This window comes from Schistocerca piceifrons, unplaced genomic scaffold (assembly GCF_021461385.2).
Source record: "Schistocerca piceifrons isolate TAMUIC-IGC-003096 unplaced genomic scaffold, iqSchPice1.1 HiC_scaffold_637, whole genome shotgun sequence".
Classification (NCBI taxonomy): domain Eukaryota; kingdom Metazoa; phylum Arthropoda; class Insecta; order Orthoptera; family Acrididae; genus Schistocerca; species Schistocerca piceifrons.
This window is the reverse complement of record NW_025728880.1, coordinates 80,952-95,668: the sequence shown is the minus strand read 5'-3', so window position 1 is coordinate 95,668 and position 14,717 is coordinate 80,952. Positions and strand designations below refer to the sequence as shown.

Sequence of the window (14,717 nt, the reverse complement as noted above, 5' to 3'; positions counted from 1 at the left end):
CGTGGACGGATGCTGTCATTAAACGATTCGCGAGTGGGAGCTTGGTCGGCTGCACTGCAGCTTGGCATAGGCGTTAACACCGGCCCAGTACGATGTTTTGAATGCGTTTTCGAATCGACAAATGTCTTCTTTCCGCAAGCACTAGCCCAAGACACAGCTTTTGTACCAGCAGACGAGGTGGCCGAGTGGTTAAGGCGTTGGACTGCTAATCCAATGTGCTCTGCACGCGTGGGTTCGAATCCCATCCTCGTCGATGAATTTTACGTGAAGCACGCGTTTGCGGTCACTCCTTCTCCGTGCGAAACGCCACTCAGTAGTAACAACGACGCGTATACGTGGCAGATAGCGTGTGTATGAAATACGAGACAAAACTGCCTACCAGATGAAAGCGCACAACATTCCATAGCGTATGCCCTTCGAATTAAACATCATTTCGAGATCTACAAACCAATGAAATTTCGGCTGCAGCTAAGAGTATGTTGGTATTTGCGAACGACGAGCTCTTATTTATATTTAAGTGCATACCTGTCGCAGTCATTTTAACGTATCGAGCCTATAATAATCCATCTGTAGCACAACTGTCGCCTTCCGACAGTTTGTTTCAAGTGAGGCCGCCATCTACAGAAGCGATTTGGCAAGCCCTACTGGAGAGACTTGACTTTGCAGCCATCCGTCGCTAGTGGCCGACCAAACACCAAGCTCCATCGCAAACAGCAGGACAATCTTGGGCTAGGGGGAACGTCAAAACCTTGCAAGCAATATCAGTGTAGCGTATCGAGCTGTACGTTTCGTTGCAGTAAGTCGTGGAAAAGAATGCACAGCACCTTTCTCATTTGCATTAGACGACACTGCATGTCGATACAATGCTTATTCCTGCGGTAAATAGGTGGGCCGGTGATTTTGCCCCGATCGGATATCGACGTGGACGGATGCTGTCATTAAACGATTCGCGAGTGGGAGCTTGGTCGGCTGCACTGCAGCTTGGCATAAGACGTTAACACCGACCCAGAACGATGTTTTGAATGCGTTTTCGAATCGACAAATGTCTTCTTTCCGCAAGCACTAGCCCAAGACACAGCTGTTGTACCAGCAGACGAGGTGGCCGAGTGGTTAAGGCGTTGGACTGCTAATCCAATGTGCTCTGCACGCGTGGGTTCGAATCCCATCCTCGTCGATGAATTTTACGTGAAGCACGCGTTTGCGGTCACTCCTTCTCCGTGCGAAACGCCACTCAGTAGTAACAACGACGCGTATACGTGGCAGATAGCGTGTGTATGAAATACGAGACAAAACTGCCTACCAGATGAAAGCGCACAACATTCCATAGCGTATGCCCTTCGAATTAAACATCATTTCGAGATCTACAAACCAATGAAATTTCGGCTGCAGCTAAGAGTATGTTGGTATTTGCGAACGACGAGCTCTTATTTATATTTAAGTGCATACCTGTCGCAGTCATTTTAACGTATCGAGCCTATAATAATCCATCTGTAGCACAACTGTCGCCTTCCGACAGTTTGTTTCAAGTGAGGCCGCCATCTACAGAAGCGATTTGGCAAGGCCTACTGGAGAGACTTGACTTTGCAGCCATCCGTCGCTAGTGGCCGACCAAACACCAAGCTCCATCGCAAACAGCAGGACAATCTTGGGCTAGGGGGAACGTCAAAACCTTGCAAGCAATATCAGTGTAGCGTATCGAGCTGTACGTTTCGTTGCAGTAAGTCGTGGAAAAGAATGCACAGCACCTTTCTCATTTGCATTAGACGACACTGCATGTCGATACAATGCTTATTACTGCGGTAAATAGGTGGGCCGGTGATTTTGCCCCGATCGGATATCGACGTGGACGGATGCTGTCATTAAACGATTCGCGAGTGGGAGCTTGGTCGGCTGCACTGCAGCTTGGCATAGGCGTTAACACCGGCCCAGTACGATGTTTTGAATGCGTTTTCGAATCGACAAATGTCTTCTTTCCGCAAGCACTAGCCCAAGACACAGCTTTTGTACCAGCAGACGAGGTGGCCGAGTGGTTAAGGCGTTGGACTGCTAATCCAATGTGCTCTGCACGCGTGGGTTCGAATCCCATCCTCGTCGATGAATTTTACGTGAAGCACGCGTTTGCGGTCACTCCTTCTCCGTGCGAAACGCCACTCAGTAGTAACAACGACGCGTATACGTGGCAGATAGCGTGTGTATGAAATACGAGACAAAACTGCCTACCAGATGAAAGCGCACAACATTCCATAGCGTATGCCCTTCGAATTAAACATCATTTCGAGATCTACAAACCAATGAAATTTCGGCTGCAGCTAAGAGTATGTTGGTATTTGCGAACGACGAGCTCTTATTTATATTTAAGTGCATACCTGTCGCAGTCATTTTAACGTATCGAGCCTATAATAATCCATCTGTAGCACAACTGTCGCCTTCCGACAGTTTGTTTCAAGTGAGGCCGCCATCTACAGAAGCGATTTGGCAAGGCCTACTGGAGAGACTTGACTTTGCAGCCATCCGTCGCTAGTGGCCGACCAAACACCAAGCTCCATCGCAAACAGCAGGACAATCTTGGGCTAGGGGGAACGTCAAAACCTTGCAAGCAATATCAGTGTAGCGTATCGAGCTGTACGTTTCGTTGCAGTAAGTCGTGGAAAAGAATGCACAGCACCTTTCTCATTTGCATTAGACGACACTGCATGTCGATACAATGCTTATTACTGCGGTAAATAGGTGGGCCGGTGATTTTGCCCCGATCGGATATCGACGTGGACGGATGCTGTCATTAAACGATTCGCGAGTGGGAGCTTGGTCGGCTGCACTGCAGCTTGGCATAAGACGTTAACACCGGCCCAGTACGATGTTTTGAATGCGTTTTCGAATCGACAAATGTCTTCTTTCCGCAAGCACTAGCCCAAGACACAGCTGTTGTACCAGCAGACGAGGTGGCCGAGTGGTTAAGGCGTTGGACTGCTAATCCAATGTGCTCTGCACGCGTGGGTTCGAATCCCATCCTCGTCGATGAATTTTACGTGAAGCACGCGTTTGCGGTCACTCCTTCTCCGTGCGAAACGCCACTCAGTAGTAACAACGACGCGTATACGTGGCAGATAGCGTGTGTATGAAATACGAGACAAAACTGCCTACCAGATGAAAGCGCACAACATTCCATAGCGTATGCCCTTCGAATTAAACATCATTTCGAGATCTACAAACCAATGAAATTTCGGCTGCAGCTAAGAGTATGTTGGTATTTGCGAACGACGAGCTCTTATTTATATTTAAGTGCATACCTGTCGCAGTCATTTTAACGTATCGAGCCTATAATAATCCATCTGTAGCACAACTGTCGCCTTCCGACAGTTTGTTTCAAGTGAGGCCGCCATCTACAGAAGCGATTTGGCAAGGCCTACTGGAGAGACTTGACTTTGCAGCCATCCGTCGCTAGTGGCCGACCAAACACCAAGCTCCATCGCAAACAGCAGGACAATCTTGGGCTAGGGGGAACGTCAAAACCTTGCAAGCAATATCAGTGTAGCGTATCGAGCTGTACGTTTCGTTGCAGTAAGTCGTGGAAAAGAATGCACAGCACCTTTCTCATTTGCATTAGACGACACTGCATGTCGATACAATGCTTATTCCTGCGGTAAATAGGTGGGCCGGTGATTTTGCCCCGATCGGATATCGACGTGGACGGATGCTGTCATTAAACGATTCGCGAGTGGGAGCTTGGTCGGCTGCACTGCAGCTTGGCATAAGACGTTAACACCGACCCAGAACGATGTTTTGAATGCGTTTTCGAATCGACAAATGTCTTCTTTCCGCAAGCACTAGCCCAAGACACAGCTGTTGTACCAGCAGACGAGGTGGCCGAGTGGTTAAGGCGTTGGACTGCTAATCCAATGTGCTCTGCACGCGTGGGTTCGAATCCCATCCTCGTCGATGAATTTTACGTGAAGCACGCGTTTGCGGTCACTCCTTCTCCGTGCGAAACGCCACTCAGTAGTAACAACGACGCGTATACGTGGCAGATAGCGTGTGTATGAAATACGAGACAAAACTGCCTACCAGATGAAAGCGCACAACATTCCATAGCGTATGCCCTTCGAATTAAACATCATTTCGAGATCTACAAACCAATGAAATTTCGGCTGCAGCTAAGAGTATGTTGGTATTTGCGAACGACGAGCTCTTATTTATATTTAAGTGCATACCTGTCGCAGTCATTTTAACGTATCGAGCCTATAATAATCCATCTGTAGCACAACTGTCGCCTTCCGACAGTTTGTTTCAAGTGAGGCCGCCATCTACAGAAGCGATTTGGCAAGCCCTACTGGAGAGACTTGACTTTGCAGCCATCCGTCGCTAGTGGCCGACCAAACACCAAGCTCCATCGCAAACAGCAGGACAATCTTGGGCTAGGGGGAACGTCAAAACCTTGCAAGCAATATCAGTGTAGCGTATCGAGCTGTACGTTTCGTTGCAGTAAGTCGTGGAAAAGAATGCACAGCACCTTTCTCATTTGCATTAGACGACACTGCATGTCGATACAATGCTTATTCCTGCGGTAAATAGGTGGGCCGGTGATTTTGCCCCGATCGGATATCGACGTGGACGGATGCTGTCATTAAACGATTCGCGAGTGGGAGCTTGGTCGGCTGCACTGCAGCTTGGCATAAGACGTTAACACCGACCCAGAACGATGTTTTGAATGCGTTTTCGAATCGACAAATGTCTTCTTTCCGCAAGCACTAGCCCAAGACACAGCTGTTGTACCAGCAGACGAGGTGGCCGAGTGGTTAAGGCGTTGGACTGCTAATCCAATGTGCTCTGCACGCGTGGGTTCGAATCCCATCCTCGTCGATGAATTTTACGTGAAGCACGCGTTTGCGGTCACTCCTTCTCCGTGCGAAACGCCACTCAGTAGTAACAACGACGCGTATACGTGGCAGATAGCGTGTGTATGAAATACGAGACAAAACTGCCTACCAGATGAAAGCGCACAACATTCCATAGCGTATGCCCTTCGAATTAAACATCATTTCGAGATCTACAAACCAATGAAATTTCGGCTGCAGCTAAGAGTATGTTGGTATTTGCGAACGACGAGCTCTTATTTATATTTAAGTGCATACCTGTCGCAGTCATTTTAACGTATCGAGCCTATAATAATCCATCTGTAGCACAACTGTCGCCTTCCGACAGTTTGTTTCAAGTGAGGCCGCCATCTACAGAAGCGATTTGGCAAGGCCTACTGGAGAGACTTGACTTTGCAGCCATCCGTCGCTAGTGGCCGACCAAACACCAAGCTCCATCGCAAACAGCAGGACAATCTTGGGCTAGGGGGAACGTCAAAACCTTGCAAGCAATATCAGTGTAGCGTATCGAGCTGTACGTTTCGTTGCAGTAAGTCGTGGAAAAGAATGCACAGCACCTTTCTCATTTGCATTAGACGACACTGCATGTCGATACAATGCTTATTACTGCGGTAAATAGGTGGGCCGGTGATTTTGCCCCGATCGGATATCGACGTGGACGGATGCTGTCATTAAACGATTCGCGAGTGGGAGCTTGGTCGGCTGCACTGCAGCTTGGCATAGGCGTTAACACCGGCCCAGTACGATGTTTTGAATGCGTTTTCGAATCGACAAATGTCTTCTTTCCGCAAGCACTAGCCCAAGACACAGCTTTTGTACCAGCAGACGAGGTGGCCGAGTGGTTAAGGCGTTGGACTGCTAATCCAATGTGCTCTGCACGCGTGGGTTCGAATCCCATCCTCGTCGATGAATTTTACGTGAAGCACGCGTTTGCGGTCACTCCTTCTCCGTGCGAAACGCCACTCAGTAGTAACAACGACGCGTATACGTGGCAGATAGCGTGTGTATGAAATACGAGACAAAACTGCCTACCAGATGAAAGCGCACAACATTCCATAGCGTATGCCCTTCGAATTAAACATCATTTCGAGATCTACAAACCAATGAAATTTCGGCTGCAGCTAAGAGTATGTTGGTATTTGCGAACGACGAGCTCTTATTTATATTTAAGTGCATACCTGTCGCAGTCATTTTAACGTATCGAGCCTATAATAATCCATCTGTAGCACAACTGTCGCCTTCCGACAGTTTGTTTCAAGTGAGGCCGCCATCTACAGAAGCGATTTGGCAAGGCCTACTGGAGAGACTTGACTTTGCAGCCATCCGTCGCTAGTGGCCGACCAAACACCAAGCTCCATCGCAAACAGCAGGACAATCTTGGGCTAGGGGGAACGTCAAAACCTTGCAAGCAATATCAGTGTAGCGTATCGAGCTGTACGTTTCGTTGCAGTAAGTCGTGGAAAAGAATGCACAGCACCTTTCTCATTTGCATTAGACGACACTGCATGTCGATACAATGCTTATTACTGCGGTAAATAGGTGGGCCGGTGATTTTGCCCCGATCGGATATCGACGTGGACGGATGCTGTCATTAAACGATTCGCGAGTGGGAGCTTGGTCGGCTGCACTGCAGCTTGGCATAAGACGTTAACACCGGCCCAGTACGATGTTTTGAATGCGTTTTCGAATCGACAAATGTCTTCTTTCCGCAAGCACTAGCCCAAGACACAGCTGTTGTACCAGCAGACGAGGTGGCCGAGTGGTTAAGGCGTTGGACTGCTAATCCAATGTGCTCTGCACGCGTGGGTTCGAATCCCATCCTCGTCGATGAATTTTACGTGAAGCACGCGTTTGCGGTCACTCCTTCTCCGTGCGAAACGCCACTCAGTAGTAACAACGACGCGTATACGTGGCAGATAGCGTGTGTATGAAATACGAGACAAAACTGCCTACCAGATGAAAGCGCACAACATTCCATAGCGTATGCCCTTCGAATTAAACATCATTTCGAGATCTACAAACCAATGAAATTTCGGCTGCAGCTAAGAGTATGTTGGTATTTGCGAACGACGAGCTCTTATTTATATTTAAGTGCATACCTGTCGCAGTCATTTTAACGTATCGAGCCTATAATAATCCATCTGTAGCACAACTGTCGCCTTCCGACAGTTTGTTTCAAGTGAGGCCGCCATCTACAGAAGCGATTTGGCAAGCCCTACTGGAGAGACTTGACTTTGCAGCCATCCGTCGCTAGTGGCCGACCAAACACCAAGCTCCATCGCAAACAGCAGGACAATCTTGGGCTAGGGGGAACGTCAAAACCTTGCAAGCAATATCAGTGTAGCGTATCGAGCTGTACGTTTCGTTGCAGTAAGTCGTGGAAAAGAATGCACAGCACCTTTCTCATTTGCATTAGACGACACTGCATGTCGATACAATGCTTATTACTGCGGTAAATAGGTGGGCCGGTGATTTTGCCCCGATCGGATATCGACGTGGACGGATGCTGTCATTAAACGATTCGCGAGTGGGAGCTTGGTCGGCTGCACTGCAGCTTGGCATAAGACGTTAACACCGGCCCAGTACGATGTTTTGAATGCGTTTTCGAATCGACAAATGTCTTCTTTCCGCAAGCACTAGCCCAAGACACAGCTGTTGTACCAGCAGACGAGGTGGCCGAGTGGTTGAGGCGTTGGACTGCTAATCCAATGTGCTCTGCACGCGTGGGTTCGAATCCCATCCTCGTCGATGAATTTTACGTGAAGCACGCGTTTGCGGTCACTCCTTCTCCGTGCGAAACGCCACTCAGTAGTAACAACGACGCGTATACGTGGCAGATAGCGTGTGTATGAAATACGAGACAAAACTGCCTACCAGATGAAAGCGCACAACATTCCATAGCGTATGCCCTTCGAATTAAACATCATTTCGAGATCTACAAACCAATGAAATTTCGGCTGCAGCTAAGAGTATGTTGGTATTTGCGAACGACGAGCTCTTATTTATATTTAAGTGCATACCTGTCGCAGTCATTTTAACGTATCGAGCCTATAATAATCCATCTGTAGCACAATTGTCGCCTTCCGACAGTTTGTTTCAAGTGAGGCCGCCATCTACAGAAGCGATTTGGCAAGCCCTACTGGAGAGACTTGACTTTGCAGCCATCCGTCGCTAGTGGCCGACCAAACACCAAGCTCCATCGCAAACAGCAGGACAATCTTGGGCTAGGGGGAACGTCAAAACCTTGCAAGCAATATCAGTGTAGCGTATCGAGCTGTACGTTTCGTTGCAGTAAGTCGTGGAAAAGAATGCACAGCACCTTTCTCATTTGCATTAGACGACACTGCATGTCGATACAATGCTTATTCCTGCGGTAAATAGGTGGGCCGGTGATTTTGCCCCGATCGGATATCGACGTGGACGGATGCTGTCATTAAACGATTCGCGAGTGGGAGCTTGGTCGGCTGCACTGCAGCTTGGCATAAGACGTTAACACCGACCCAGAACGATGTTTTGAATGCGTTTTCGAATCGACAAATGTCTTCTTTCCGCAAGCACTAGCCCAAGACACAGCTGTTGTACCAGCAGACGAGGTGGCCGAGTGGTTAAGGCGTTGGACTGCTAATCCAATGTGCTCTGCACGCGTGGGTTCGAATCCCATCCTCGTCGATGAATTTTACGTGAAGCACGCGTTTGCGGTCACTCCTTCTCCGTGCGAAACGCCACTCAGTAGTAACAACGACGCGTATACGTGGCAGATAGCGTGTGTATGAAATACGAGACAAAACTGCCTACCAGATGAAAGCGCACAACATTCCATAGCGTATGCCCTTCGAATTAAACATCATTTCGAGATCTACAAACCAATGAAATTTCGGCTGCAGCTAAGAGTATGTTGGTATTTGCGAACGACGAGCTCTTATTTATATTTAAGTGCATACCTGTCGCAGTCATTTTAACGTATCGAGCCTATAATAATCCATCTGTAGCACAACTGTCGCCTTCCGACAGTTTGTTTCAAGTGAGGCCGCCATCTACAGAAGCGATTTGGCAAGGCCTACTGGAGAGACTTGACTTTGCAGCCATCCGTCGCTAGTGGCCGACCAAACACCAAGCTCCATCGCAAACAGCAGGACAATCTTGGGCTAGGGGGAACGTCAAAACCTTGCAAGCAATATCAGTGTAGCGTATCGAGCTGTACGTTTCGTTGCAGTAAGTCGTGGAAAAGAATGCACAGCACCTTTCTCATTTGCATTAGACGACACTGCATGTCGATACAATGCTTATTACTGCGGTAAATAGGTGGGCCGGTGATTTTGCCCCGATCGGATATCGACGTGGACGGATGCTGTCATTAAACGATTCGCGAGTGGGAGCTTGGTCGGCTGCACTGCAGCTTGGCATAGGCGTTAACACCGGCCCAGTACGATGTTTTGAATGCGTTTTCGAATCGACAAATGTCTTCTTTCCGCAAGCACTAGCCCAAGACACAGCTTTTGTACCAGCAGACGAGGTGGCCGAGTGGTTAAGGCGTTGGACTGCTAATCCAATGTGCTCTGCACGCGTGGGTTCGAATCCCATCCTCGTCGATGAATTTTACGTGAAGCACGCGTTTGCGGTCACTCCTTCTCCGTGCGAAACGCCACTCAGTAGTAACAACGACGCGTATACGTGGCAGATAGCGTGTGTATGAAATACGAGACAAAACTGCCTACCAGATGAAAGCGCACAACATTCCATAGCGTATGCCCTTCGAATTAAACATCATTTCGAGATCTACAAACCAATGAAATTTCGGCTGCAGCTAAGAGTATGTTGGTATTTGCGAACGACGAGCTCTTATTTATATTTAAGTGCATACCTGTCGCAGTCATTTTAACGTATCGAGCCTATAATAATCCATCTGTAGCACAACTGTCGCCTTCCGACAGTTTGTTTCAAGTGAGGCCGCCATCTACAGAAGCGATTTGGCAAGGCCTACTGGAGAGACTTGACTTTGCAGCCATCCGTCGCTAGTGGCCGACCAAACACCAAGCTCCATCGCAAACAGCAGGACAATCTTGGGCTAGGGGGAACGTCAAAACCTTGCAAGCAATATCAGTGTAGCGTATCGAGCTGTACGTTTCGTTGCAGTAAGTCGTGGAAAAGAATGCACAGCACCTTTCTCATTTGCATTAGACGACACTGCATGTCGATACAATGCTTATTACTGCGGTAAATAGGTGGGCCGGTGATTTTGCCCCGATCGGATATCGACGTGGACGGATGCTGTCATTAAACGATTCGCGAGTGGGAGCTTGGTCGGCTGCACTGCAGCTTGGCATAGGCGTTAACACCGGCCCAGTACGATGTTTTGAATGCGTTTTCGAATCGACAAATGTCTTCTTTCTGCAAGCACTAGCCCAAGACACAGCTTTTGTACCAGCAGACGAGGTGGCCGAGTGGTTAAGGCGTTGGACTGCTAATCCAATGTGCTCTGCACGCGTGGGTTCGAATCCCATCCTCGTCGATGAATTTTACGTGAAGCACGCGTTTGCGGTCACTCCTTCTCCGTGCGAAACGCCACTCAGTAGTAACAACGACGCGTATACGTGGCAGATAGCGTGTGTATGAAATACGAGACAAAACTGCCTACCAGATGAAAGCGCACAACATTCCATAGCGTATGCCCTTCGAATTAAACATCATTTCGAGATCTACAAACCAATGAAATTTCGGCTGCAGCTAAGAGTATGTTGGTATTTGCGAACGACGAGCTCTTATTTATATTTAAGTGCATACCTGTCGCAGTCATTTTAACGTATCGAGCCTATAATAATCCATCTGTAGCACAACTGTCGCCTTCCGACAGTTTGTTTCAAGTGAGGCCGCCATCTACAGAAGCGATTTGGCAAGGCCTACTGGAGAGACTTGACTTTGCAGCCATCCGTCGCTAGTGGCCGACCAAACACCAAGCTCCATCGCAAACAGCAGGACAATCTTGGGCTAGGGGGAACGTCAAAACCTTGCAAGCAATATCAGTGTAGCGTATCGAGCTGTACGTTTCGTTGCAGTAAGTCGTGGAAAAGAATGCACAGCACCTTTCTCATTTGCATTAGACGACACTGCATGTCGATACAATGCTTATTACTGCGGTAAATAGGTGGGCCGGTGATTTTGCCCCGATCGGATATCGACGTGGACGGATGCTGTCATTAAACGATTCGCGAGTGGGAGCTTGGTCGGCTGCACTGCAGCTTGGCATAGGCGTTAACACCGGCCCAGTACGATGTTTTGAATGCGTTTTCGAATCGACAAATGTCTTCTTTCCGCAAGCACTAGCCCAAGACACAGCTTTTGTACCAGCAGACGAGGTGGCCGAGTGGACAGTTCCGCTTTCGACGCCGTGCAGTGTGGACGTGCCTAGTCTTCCGCTCCGCCGTAGCGTTACGTATAGTGGACTATCGTTTTTGTTACGTGTTGTGTTGCAACTTCTGAGAGTATTTCTCCGTCGTTGTTTCGTACCTTGTGTTACTTTCTGTCTTTTTTTCAGTGTTTTTTGTGTAGCGGTTTCGACCGCATATTTTGAAAATGTCGTCCCAGGTTATTCCTCGTCAGGCTACAGTTAGTTTTGCTTTTGACAAGTCAACCCGCCATGTGCAACCTAGTTCTCTTGAGATTCATGATTGGTTGGTAGATACCTTTGGTGTTCATTCGGATCAGGTGCACACTGCTTATTTTGATACCGAACTGTATGTTTTCTTTGTTAAGTTTATGGACCCACTTCAGGTTGATAAAATTCTTTCTAAATATGGTCATCAAGTTCTCTTTCGGCATCGGGATGATTCTGTAAGTACCGTGCTGCTTTCCAATGCTTCCATCACGTATACCAATGTTCGTGTTTACAACCTTCCACCGGAGGTGGATAATGTCTATCTTAAGGAGGGTCTACAGAAGTATGGTGATGTAAAGAGCATTCGCCTTGAACGCTGGTCAAGCCAACATCGCCTGCAATGTTACAGTGGTATTCGTTCAGTCGAAATGCACGTTAAGCAGAATATTCCATCTCACCTGCAGATCGGTGGATATCGTGTCCATGTAACATATAGTGGTCAGGTGGGCACCTGTTTTTTGTGCAATGAAAGTGGTCACGTGCGTACCGACTGTCCGCGGAGAGTTTTTGTTTTAAAAAATTCTCTCGAACAGCGTCGCAAGTTAACGGTCGCTGACCTCGTTGCAGGTGGTTCTGCTCTTGGTGTAGCACAGTCCAGTGGTAGTAGCGCCCCTCCACAGGTTTTGCGCACCCCTGATACAGAATTTCCTCCTTTGCGTGCTAAATCTGATGTTGTTCCGTCTGTCCCTCAGGTGGGTGTGCCACTTTTGAATAATAAGAGGCGTCGCCCACACGATGGAAATAGTACGGATGAGGATCTCCCTGAGATGCCCCAGTCCGAGCGACCGGCATCCTCCGAGCCACTGTGTACTGTAGCTGCTCCCTGCCCTCCTGAGGTAGCGGTTCCGGTGGCGGCTGCTGGCGCCCCTCCGGCCTCCGACGCAGCTTCTCTCGAGTCGGGTCGTCGGTCGGGCCTGTTGGCGCCGTCTTCCGAACCGACTTCGATGTCACAACAAGTGGAGCCGCGACAACTTCCTGCTTCGCTGCCCCATACCTCTGCCAGCGGAGCTGCTCCGCTTCCTTCCAACTCTGCGGCCTCGGACCTTCCTGCTCACGTTTCGCCTCCGTGCAGTCCATGTTTGCCGGAAGCTAGTGCAGGTGTTGACCATTCCGTTTTGTCGGATGTTTCCCCCGCGACCCCGGATCCCGCATGTGGACCGGCGCGGGTGGTGTCGGATACAGAACTTGACCCTCCTACGTCACCGGCGGCTGAAGTTTCCTTGCCCGTCAGCCGACGCAAGTTACGCGTTCAGCCGAACGTTAATGCTGTTCGTAAAAAACCGAAACGTAAGGGATCCGCGGAACGGGGTAGCAGTCCCCCTCCCTCGGATGCCTCTGTCACCCCTGCTATGGACTGTGACGCTGGTGCGTCGGTGTAGGTGATTTGTTTTCTCGCTTTTCTCTCTATGGTTCAAGCATACACCTTTCTTACCTTAAATGTTAACCGTATTGAGTCCGACGTTCGCATTGCCTCTTTGCGGCAGTTTATTTACGACGCCTGTGCGGACGTACTGTTTTTGCAGGAAGTGTTGTTTTCTGATCTCTCTCTACCTGGATTTCAAACTGTTTTTAATGTCGCGCCGGAATATTCAACAGGAACTGCTCTTTTCTTTCGAGAGGGCATTCCTATTACTGACATTGAATTCCTTGACTCTGGCCGTGGGATTGGTTGTCGTCTTTTTGATCTCCGCCTCGTTGTTTTGTATGCCCCCTCTGGTTCGGGTCACACTGTGGCTCGATCGCGCTTTTATAAAGAAGAGCTTATTTATCTTTTGCGCCAGAGTCCTCGGAGTCTCCTGCTCGGAGGCGATTTTAATTGTGTTTTACGCCCTGCAGACCAGTCCCCCAATTTTAATTATTGCCGTGATTTACATGACTTAGTTCGTACGATGCATCTGCGTGATGTTTGGGAACACAAATATCCAACCCTGGTGAAATATACGTTTTTTACCGCGTCCTCATGCAGTAGACTCGACAGATTCTATTTATCTGATTTTTTATGTGATAAAATTCTTTCTGTCGATGTTATTCCTACTAGTTTTTCTGACCATTGTGCTTTTACTGCAACTGTAAATCTTAGTCGCCAACCTGCAAAACTTTATCGTTCCCAGTGGATGTTAAATGTTTCCCACCTTGCCGACAGTGCTATGGATGATGTTATAAGTGGCGTGTGGGAGCGATGTCTTCGCTCTGTCCCGCGATACCCCTCCTTGCTGGTTTGGTGGACTGCGTTTGCCAAGCCCAAGATTCGTCAGACTTTGATTTTCTACTGTGCTGCTAGGACGCGTGATTTTAAGAACACGTATGAATATTACTACTCTGTCCTGCGTGAACTATATGACGCGGCGGGTACCTCTCCACTGCGGATCCATGATGTTCGTCGTATTAAAGCCAAGCTCTTGAGCCTTAAACGACGACAGATGGATGGTCTGCGAGTTAAGTCGAAACCTCACTCTCTTGTTGAAGGTGAACTGACATCCTTGTACCACCTGCTACGGCATCAGACTCGTCGTCGTCGCTCCTTCATCTCTTCTCTTACGGTGGATGATGGGCGACAGCTTATTGCACAGGAGGAAATGGTTCGTGCTCTTCATCAGTATTACACTAGTCTATATTCTGCCGATGATTCTGGTGAGTCTCTTTCGGATGATGTCTTTGGGGATCTAACTGCGACGATCGCGCCTGACGCGAACGGCGAATTTCTCCGGGAGTTCCAGGTAGATGATGTTTTCGATTTTATTGCTCGCTCTCCGTCCAGTAAATCGCCGGGTCCAGACGGCCTGCCTAAAGAATTTTATCTCCGTTTTTGGCCTCTTTTGGGTGGCATTTTTACGCAGATTTTAAATGAGATTGTCAGGGGGATGGATGTGCCTGCCGATTTTAAAGTAGGGAAAATTGTTTTAATCCCGAAGTCCTCTGGTCGTTTATCTGCTGCCAATCTTCGTCCGCTCACATTGCTGAATTTTGACTATAAGACAGCTGCTAGAGCGCTCAATAGCCGGTTGTCTTCTCTGCTTCGGGGTGTGATTGGTGCACATCAATGTTGTTTTCATGATAGATCTATTCTGACACCAGTAGCCGAATATCGGGATGTTGTCTCGGTTGCGGCGGTTACAAACGTACATTGTGCCTTTGCCTTCCTTGATTTTTATAAGGCTTTTGATCACGTCAGTCATGTGTTTTTAGATCGTGTT

At 48.5% G+C, this 14,717-nt stretch overlaps 12 non-coding genes across 12 annotated transcripts; all 12 read left to right on the top strand.

Moving 5' to 3' along the window:
• Window positions 1–171: 171 nt before the first annotated feature.
• On the top strand, window positions 172–253 carry Trnas-gcu. Its single transcript has one exon. It is a non-coding gene; the product is annotated as a tRNA-Ser (tRNA).
• Window positions 254–1,092: 839 nt separating this feature from the next.
• Trnas-gcu lies at window positions 1,093–1,174 on the top strand. Its single transcript has one exon. It is a non-coding gene; the product is annotated as a tRNA-Ser (tRNA).
• An 838-nt stretch (window positions 1,175–2,012) lies between these two features.
• On the top strand, window positions 2,013–2,094 carry Trnas-gcu. The gene has a single exon. It is a non-coding gene; the product is annotated as a tRNA-Ser (tRNA).
• Window positions 2,095–2,933: 839 nt separating this feature from the next.
• On the top strand, window positions 2,934–3,015 carry Trnas-gcu. The gene has a single exon. It is a non-coding gene; the product is annotated as a tRNA-Ser (tRNA).
• Window positions 3,016–3,854: 839 nt separating this feature from the next.
• Window positions 3,855–3,936, top strand: Trnas-gcu. The gene has a single exon. It is a non-coding gene; the product is annotated as a tRNA-Ser (tRNA).
• Window positions 3,937–4,775: 839 nt separating this feature from the next.
• Trnas-gcu lies at window positions 4,776–4,857 on the top strand. The gene has a single exon. It is a non-coding gene; the product is annotated as a tRNA-Ser (tRNA).
• An 838-nt stretch (window positions 4,858–5,695) lies between these two features.
• On the top strand, window positions 5,696–5,777 carry Trnas-gcu. Its single transcript has one exon. It is a non-coding gene; the product is annotated as a tRNA-Ser (tRNA).
• An 839-nt stretch (window positions 5,778–6,616) lies between these two features.
• Trnas-gcu lies at window positions 6,617–6,698 on the top strand. The gene has a single exon. It is a non-coding gene; the product is annotated as a tRNA-Ser (tRNA).
• An 839-nt stretch (window positions 6,699–7,537) lies between these two features.
• Window positions 7,538–7,619, top strand: Trnas-gcu. The gene has a single exon. It is a non-coding gene; the product is annotated as a tRNA-Ser (tRNA).
• An 839-nt stretch (window positions 7,620–8,458) lies between these two features.
• Window positions 8,459–8,540, top strand: Trnas-gcu. Its single transcript has one exon. It is a non-coding gene; the product is annotated as a tRNA-Ser (tRNA).
• An 838-nt stretch (window positions 8,541–9,378) lies between these two features.
• Window positions 9,379–9,460, top strand: Trnas-gcu. Its single transcript has one exon. It is a non-coding gene; the product is annotated as a tRNA-Ser (tRNA).
• Window positions 9,461–10,298: 838 nt separating this feature from the next.
• Trnas-gcu lies at window positions 10,299–10,380 on the top strand. The gene has a single exon. It is a non-coding gene; the product is annotated as a tRNA-Ser (tRNA).
• Window positions 10,381–14,717: the final 4,337 nt, after the last annotated feature.